This window comes from Silene latifolia, chromosome 10, assembly GCF_048544455.1.
Source record: "Silene latifolia isolate original U9 population chromosome 10, ASM4854445v1, whole genome shotgun sequence".
Classification (NCBI taxonomy): domain Eukaryota; kingdom Viridiplantae; phylum Streptophyta; class Magnoliopsida; order Caryophyllales; family Caryophyllaceae; genus Silene; species Silene latifolia.
This window is the reverse complement of record NC_133535.1, coordinates 51,514,521-51,522,936: the sequence shown is the minus strand read 5'-3', so window position 1 is coordinate 51,522,936 and position 8,416 is coordinate 51,514,521. Positions and strand designations below refer to the sequence as shown.

At 36.5% G+C, this 8,416-nt stretch overlaps 1 long non-coding RNA gene across 1 annotated transcript; it reads left to right on the top strand.

Annotated features, from left to right (window-relative positions):
• The first annotated feature begins 395 nt into the window (after window positions 1–395).
• LOC141608995 (uncharacterized) lies at window positions 396–2,609 on the top strand. Its single transcript, XR_012527115.1, has 3 exons — window positions 396–556; window positions 669–741; window positions 2,537–2,609. It is a non-coding gene; the product is annotated as an uncharacterized LOC141608995 (long non-coding RNA).
• Window positions 2,610–8,416: the final 5,807 nt, after the last annotated feature.

Sequence of the window (8,416 nt, the reverse complement as noted above, 5' to 3'; positions counted from 1 at the left end):
ATAACCTTTCTTTTCTACCTTCAAGTTTCGAGGACGAAACTTTTTAAAAGATGGGGTGATTGTAACACCCGCGAATTTTCCATTTTGACATTTATAATTTAATTAACCATTCTATGGTCTTATTTATATTTTAAAGTATTTAATTTAATTAATTTCATTATTAAACATGATTTTTATAAATATTATATTTTTAAAGCTTAAGTTATACAAAATAAATATTTTGGTCGGATAATAATGATAATAATAATAATATTCTCCGTCTTGAGTTGTAGTGGGCTTGAGACGTAAATTCATGTGTATATCGACTCAATTTTGCTTATTGGGCCTAGTATGACCAATGGACTCACCTACAACTCCTTCCTCCTCATCAAAATAATGAGGGAAACCCTAACCCCTCCTCCTTCCTCACAATTTCAGCAACACCACCACAAACACAAACACCATTTTCATACTCTCCTCTTACAAATCTTCAAAACACCATAACTTGCTCAATTCTTATCCGAATCAAGTGATTTTCGCGTCTATCTCTTCCTCTCATCGCCCTCCATCTTTCTAGGTAAGAAAGACACCGACTTTCCTCCTTATATAGGGCTGTCGAGCCGTTTTATACAAGGTACCCTTTTTCTAATTTTGATTCTTAGTCTTATTTTGTGTTTTCTTATGTTTAGGAGAAGTTTTAGTTGACCCGGAAGTGGATTCTTGAAAGGTAGACGAGTCTTTTGTGGATTTAAGTGCAAAAAGGTAACGGTGATGGGTTACTCGACATTATGTCAATTTGGGTGTTCATACATGTTATAGTTTGTTCACATGTGTGTTAAAGTTAGATTCTTTACATGTTTTTACTTGTTTGTTGTTGATTGAGTTTTGTGTGGAATCTCTCTTGGTGGTTTGAAGAATTTTCTAGTATTTTGTATACATGGATGAATTAGTAAAGAAACCGTCTTATTCATGCTTAATAATTGTGTTTAATTATGTCACGAATTTGTTAGTTTGGAATTGTTTGAATTTGAATCGAACCTTGTGTTTTAATCCCTCTTTTATGCTTTGATTTCACCCTTAATACTTGTATAAAGTTGCTTGGGTAATATATGGTGGAATTATGATTGTAATGGCATGATAAAAAAATGATTTGGGGATTAAGGTGAATTTGTTGTGTCGTGCAAATCAGCACCACGGCGCAGGCTGCGCACCTCGGCGCAGGCTGCGCACACAGCCTGGACTAGTTTTCGTAAAATGGCCATAACTTCTTCGTTACTTGTTTTTTTGAGGCTTATGACCTACCGTTAGATCCGTAAGAGGATAAGCTATCACCTCCAACTGGTTTCACCTCATTATCATGTATAGAACTCAAGTTATGTCCGTTTGAAGTTGACCCTTGTTGTAGTCGAGTACTAAACTTGTTGTTATAGATTGGGTTTTGAGTTTCTTGTTGGGTATGCATCTTAACTTTGGTTCTAATGCTTGTGTATGATGTGTTGAGACTCTTTTATCATGGGAGTACTTGATATTTGTTATACTCTTGTACTTATGCATGCTTCACATGAATTGTTTACGTTATGTTTATATAATCATTGTTACTCGTATTTGTGACCGGAGTGTGACGTTTTACATTGTGTGACTACTCGACATTCCTTATTTATTTGCCCTCGGACATTGGGTCATGATTAGGTGCCATTGTTTCCGAGTTGGGCTATCTTCCTTCCGCCTCTTCGGACTTTGGGGTACGGCTAGGTACCATGGTTCCGATTTGGGGTTACTCGACCTTGGGGCACGACTAGGTGTCATGGATCGAGTCTTGGATATGATTTGGGATTGTATGTCGAATCGGGTGTCGTCCATCCCGAGAGTCTGGCCAGATTTAAACTAGGACCGTATTATGAGCGTCGTCCTACCAGGAGGTTGGAGTCTAGGGGTTTGTCTTGTTTTGAGTCAATCCTTTGTAAATGTCTTGCTTGTTACGGTCATTGGCGTGTTCTTATATACGAGAGTGCACGTCTTCTATGATTGTTTGTGAAATTCTTGGTCCTATCGGATACTAGTGGTGAGATGCAAGCCCCTAGTTGCGATATGATCGCCGGGATTGATGTTCCCATCCGTTCTTATGGTGAGATTCAAGCCATAAGTATGAATGTGACATTAGTAGCCACGTCCCGTGCTATGGTTGTTAAGAGGTTTTCAAGTAATGGCTATTGGTTTCCATCCATGTATTTTCTATTCAATTGATCCGTTGTTTACCTTCTTCATATGATTCGATGCCTAATCTCATATCCATGTTTTGGTTACCTTGAATGCATGTTTAATATAATGTACCATGCCTATCTCATTTATAATGCAATGTGCCTATCTCATTAAGAATGCAATGTGCCTATCTCATTATGATTATCGTTTATATTCCCTTGTTCATATTATTCAAGTATGATGCATGATCAATATGTTTAATTAAGTTCTTGCTTATGTGCATTTTGACATATTGTGGTCGGGAGAACCACGAGTTACTCCCCACCGACCGTGGCGTTCATGTTTACATAAATGACAGGTTTGTGATGCAGATTATGGGGAAGATGTGTGAGCTAGCGAGAACGTTGAACCTTGGACCTTAGTTATAGTTTGCTTAGACTCACCTATCGTTATGTAGTAAGTGCAGGTAGTAGTTGTGCTAGTCGTTCATGTGATTGGTATGTGTTCAGTGATTCAAAAGAAAGTTGGTGACTAGCTGCGAGTCATGTTGTGTATTGTGTGCTAAGGTGGACGATGATGATGTCTGATGAACATACATAGTGGGATTATAATTCTAAACAGTTACGTTGACCTGTGTCGGGTGAAACGGTGGTGGAGAATTTGGTTCTTGGTCATGTGTCGCGGGAGAGGATGAGTTGAACTTCGGGGACGAAGTTCTTTTAAGGGGGGGAAGACTGTAATACCCGTGATTTCAGGGACCCGTTTACTGACGTTGACCGACCTTAGACGCATGTCTTGACCTTCGGAAATCTTACGAGCAATGACTTGTGACGTGGTAAGCTTTGAGCGGGTGGTACTCGATCTAGTCGAGGCTACTCGATCGAGTAGCTTGAGAACTCGATCGAGTAGAGGTCACTCGATCGAGTAAGTTAGTTACTCGATCGAGTAGCATGTTTACAGCGAGGATTTATAAATCGTGTTTTGAGAAACCGCAAGTCATTTCCGCCTCTCTTATCTAAACCTAGATGTCGTCTCTTCTCCTTCCCTTCACCATAGTTCCTTCATTTGGAGCCCTTGAGGATGATTGTGCCATGGGGATGGGTTGCTTGAGCCGGGTAGCGGTCTTGACACCGGATTGCTATGCGTAGGTATGTCATCATCATCATTATTGTCGCTGTGTTTTCAGTTAGGGTTGTAGTAATAGTGATAGATGATTGTACTGTTTATATAGGTGTATTGCTTGGTTGATTGGTATCATGTGGTCGGACGTGGAATCGCTGCGGTTGGCTAAAGGTAGGTTCGCCTACTCAGTACTGTTGGTTGTCTAGTGTGTTTTTGGATGTGGATTTGGTTGAGGTACTTGGTTGTCGTTGTTGTTGTGAGTAATTATCGTATTGAGTCTGGTTTGGTGAAAGTTGGTAGAGTATTGTGATTATCGTTGTACTGTCTGTGATCTTCGGGGTGCGTCCCTGGCTGAGTGGAGTCACTTGAGGGAGTGGCTTCACGCTCTTGATTCGCCTTCTGTGGAACCCGTCACAGAAGGGATGTTCACATTAATGGACATGGATTTATAGCTCGATTTGATGAGCGGGGCTTAGGTGGGAACGGCTGCGGTCCTCCACTGGCAGGGCTGGTCCAGTGGACAGTCGGTGACGGTGATTGGTTGGAAGAGATGTGGCTTGTGTGAGTTTTGTTGTGTTTTATCGTGTCGGCGGTTGTTGGTGTGTTTTCCTTAGTTACTGACCTTGTATGGTTTTGTTTTGTTGTTTGTTTGTGTTGTGTCTGTCGTGATCCCTTATAGTGAGCAGTCAGTCTTAGCAGGTTGTGATCCGTATGATAGCTGGGTGCTTGGCGGGATGAGTCTTTCACGAGTCACGACATAAGTATAGTTCACATAGCTGACAATAGTTTGAGTTGTACCTTTTGTATACCTTTAGGTTCATTAATCACTTGTAATAAATCTTAATTGTTCTTTTATCGACATTTGATTATTACTGTCCTCGGGTAACCGAGATGGTAATGCCCTTATATGCTAGGGAAGGTCTTGTTAAGGCTCCTTGGTATATGGGGGTGTTACAGTCCGTCTCCAAACAAGCCAAGATCACGCTTATGCTCGCCTCAACGCTATTGAAGGTTGAATTGTTGCTGTAGAAACTAGGCTTCCTCCTGCAGAAAATGATATTCCTAACGCAAGCGTGCATGATAACCTTGTTGGAATATGTGTCCTCCGACAATAATGCGATCACAACTGTTGATCATGATGATCACATGTTTAAATCTCATTTTAAGAATACATGTGGGATGTAATATTTTACAGTCAACTGGTCCACATATATCGGTAATGATTGGCTGACTAGAGTTTGACATTACTGTCGTGCGACGGTGGTGATCAGTTGATCCCCTTAGGTCATACCTAAAGGGTGACACTCTTAATTGATTATTTAATTGATCGTATGTCGATACGGGTTAATTAAATTGCTTAAAATTGACGGACGATTTTGTGAGTATTATTGACCTGTCTTATTGTAATTCGATTAAATAAGATACGGTCTAAGTAATCAAATTGTTTTATTACTTAGATAAAATTATTGTTTACGAAACAATTGAAACTCAATGAATAATTTATTATAAATACAAGACGTTGTGATTTATAATTGATAAACCGTTTTGGTACAAGTAATTATGAATTACTAAGTCGATTTTGTACATGACGTATTTTTATTAATACGTTGATTTTTAATATGTTAAAAATACATTGCAATTTCACATGACTAGTAGCATGTGACAATTGACAAATGACAAATATAAAATGGACCTCCCATTTTATATGAGTGCCGAAAATGGAGGGAGTATTAGGTTTAAATTGTGTTAATTATTTTTAAGTGGAAAACATGATGATTGCAACCAAATATAGCCATGCATACCTATTGTTTCTTGGGTAGAATAACAAGCTCATGCATTGGCTCTACTCTCCCTATGCCAACCGGTTTTTGGAGGTGTAAAATGCCAATGGTTTTTCTCTTAATTATTCACTTCTTCACAAAATAATTTCTGGTGTAAGAAATTAATAATACTCTCTCTACATCTTATGAAAAATTAGAGAAATAAAATATCCAAAATCTTCCTCTCTTGGCCGAATAACAAGAAACCAAAACAAATATTTTTGGGTCATTTTTTAGTAAGATTAATATTGTTCTAGATCTAATAATATTAGTCTTTTAAGAGGTTACCTTGGGTATAAACGTTTCGGAGGGATTCTACTTTGGATCCTTTTGTTCATCCATTATTAGGAAAGCTCAAGAACAAGTGAGAAGGAGAACTCATTTGTGCCCTAATATCCGAAACCTCAATGTAAGAATTGATAATTTCTTCTCTACTCTTGTTTAAGTTTGCATGCATAAGATCTAGTTTTAATTTTATGACTAAATTAAAGTGTGACATATATGAATATTTAAATTAATGAGATTAATGAATCCTAACAAGTGGTATCAGAGCCTTAGGTTGTTTGCATGCAAATCGGTTTGTAGTTTTTCCGAGTTATATGATTAACATACAAAACTAATTAATTTGGTTTTATGAAGATAAACCTAAAAAAAACTTTGCATGTTAAAATTTTCTGGTCCTAAGTGTGTTTTAGGACATTTTGGTTTATTTATGGATTTTATTGTTCATTTTATATAATATTGGCATTAAAATTTTGATTTTTATGATAAAAATGTCATTTTTGGACGAAAAATAGCTAAAATTCGATTTTTTCAGTGGTTTTTGGATATGTTTTCACATATATTATCTACTGATGGCCTGTAAATTTTCATTATAAAATGAGCTGTTTTGCTCGAAATATGGATTTTTCAATTTAAAATCGTATTTAAATGGGTAAATAGGTTAATATGAGTTATATTTCGAATCTGGTCATGGAAATTTAGTATGTTGTCACATGCAATTTAACAAGATGTGTGTAAAATATTTGGCTATAATGAAGTTTTTATGCATGATTTATGAATTTTTGATGAAAAATCACATAAATAGTGACTAAAATTAGTAATAATGCTAAAACATACTTCATGACTAAAGGAAAAACGTCACATGTTGCATTTTAACATATATTTCAGATCTAAAAGTGAAAAGTTGGTGAATATAATTTTTCTCATAGTTTTAGGGTCAAAATTGTTAAATCCGATAAACCGCAACATTGTTTTTCTCGATAAATTTTAACCTAAGTTTTGAACATTATGAGTGTCATGGTAATTTTTCCAGAATGTTCATGAGTTTAAATTTCAAATTTCAAATTATTTGAAATTTTTATAATTTAATTTGAAGTTTATAGCATTTTTGTATTTTTAGGTCCATTTATGAACAATATTAAGAAATCAAGTTCAATTATTGTCAAATGTTAGTGAAGACTAATTTTGAGTCCTAAGATGTTTAGGGTAATTAACTTGTGCATAAATATGAATTTATGTAATTATTGTGATTTTAAAAGGTTAAATCACGCAAATCCGTAAAAACCGATTAATATACGATATTGGCTCTTAAAGGCGATTTAGCATAAAATTTGTCATGCTCATACATATTATAATGCCGCATTTTATTTATGATTGTCATATTTTAATTTTATGTAATTTTTGAATTATGTAATTTTACTTAGTATGGCCTTAGTTTTAATTGATATTGCCCGAAATGTATGGGAATATCGATTCGGTTGTAATTATTGTGATCTCGTATCACCGTTTTGTAATTTAATAGATTTATTTTTATTTTTAATTACAAATGTATAATAGGATATTATGTAATTTATTATGTAATTTATTTATTCCGGAGTACCTTGAAGACGGTACCACTCGAGAAGGCGATCCATCAAAGAAAGTATTGCCTTAAAATGCGTGACAAGACCGAAGCTCAAGGGACCAAAGGAGTTGGTTTCCGAATTTGTAATAGTTTATTAGATTTACTATTTTAGGAAGGCCATACTAGGATTTTATTTTTATGCTTTGCATTTTATTTATATGTTGCATGCATCGCTAAATCGCCATAACTAAACATGCATTTTAAATCGAGTTTATCGACCTTGTCAATTACAATTATCGTAGTTCACCGCTTTAGTTCACTTAAAACGTGATAGATAATAAATTGACATGACCTCTCGCTTAAATAAACAATTGAGACTTAGCCTTACCAAAAGGTAGAAACCATGAAAACCTATTTCGTGAGGGAGTGCACTCGGCCTTACCGGGGTACAAACCTTGCTACGTAGGGGAAGTGGGTGATAAATGTCTATCCACCAAATTTATGTTAATAAAGGGTATTTCGGCACACCGTGCCCTAAGTTAATATGAATTTGGATCATGGACACATTTATTCGAAATTTGGATTGAACTCAACGAAAGTATTCACGACGATTTCCGGATGTGTTTTGGGCTAGAGATAAATATTAATGTAATTTTATCGACCAAGAGTTCTAAAAGTAGAATCGATTAAAGAGTTAATCCACCGAGTTATGTTAATAAAGGGTATTTCGGCACACCGTACCTCAAGTTAATATGAATTTGGAACTTGGAATCATTTATCAAGTTGGGTAAAGGTCACTTGATAAATGCAATAAAACTCGTTTAAATTAAAAATTTACGAGTGTTATTATTATTTTAAAACGACAAGTGTTTTATTCCTTCTATTTTTGTTTTGTAGACCACTTTTATTTCTCATAACAAATGGCCGCACCAAACACCAACGCCGTACCTCTCACTAATGTTTCATGGCTCCGATCCTTCATGGATCGTTGTAAACTTGAAAAGAATGGGTCAAATTTCTCCGATTGGGATGCCCAACTCAAATTAGCCGCCCAAGGTGACGACAAGCTTCGTTACCTCACCGAGGCCTCTCCACCCGAACCTAATGCTAGGTCGAGTGCCGCCACTAGGGAAGCATATGAGGCTTACCACAAAGAGTCCGCCGCTATGAAAAATGTGTTGATTTTTGCTATGGAGGCGGATCTCCAAAGGAGAGCCTTCAAAATGGGCACCACTTATGAAATCTATTCCAAACTTGTGACAATGTTTTCGCAAGCACCGAGGATCGTCCAATATGAGGCGGCCTCGGCATTCTTTGATCTCGATTTTAAGGAGGGCCAAAAGGTTAGCCCTCACGTGCTCAAATTGTTGGAGTTAGTCGAGACATTGAAACTTCAAAAGGTTGAAATCCCCAAGGAGCTCATTGTTGATAGGATTCTTCACTCCTTATC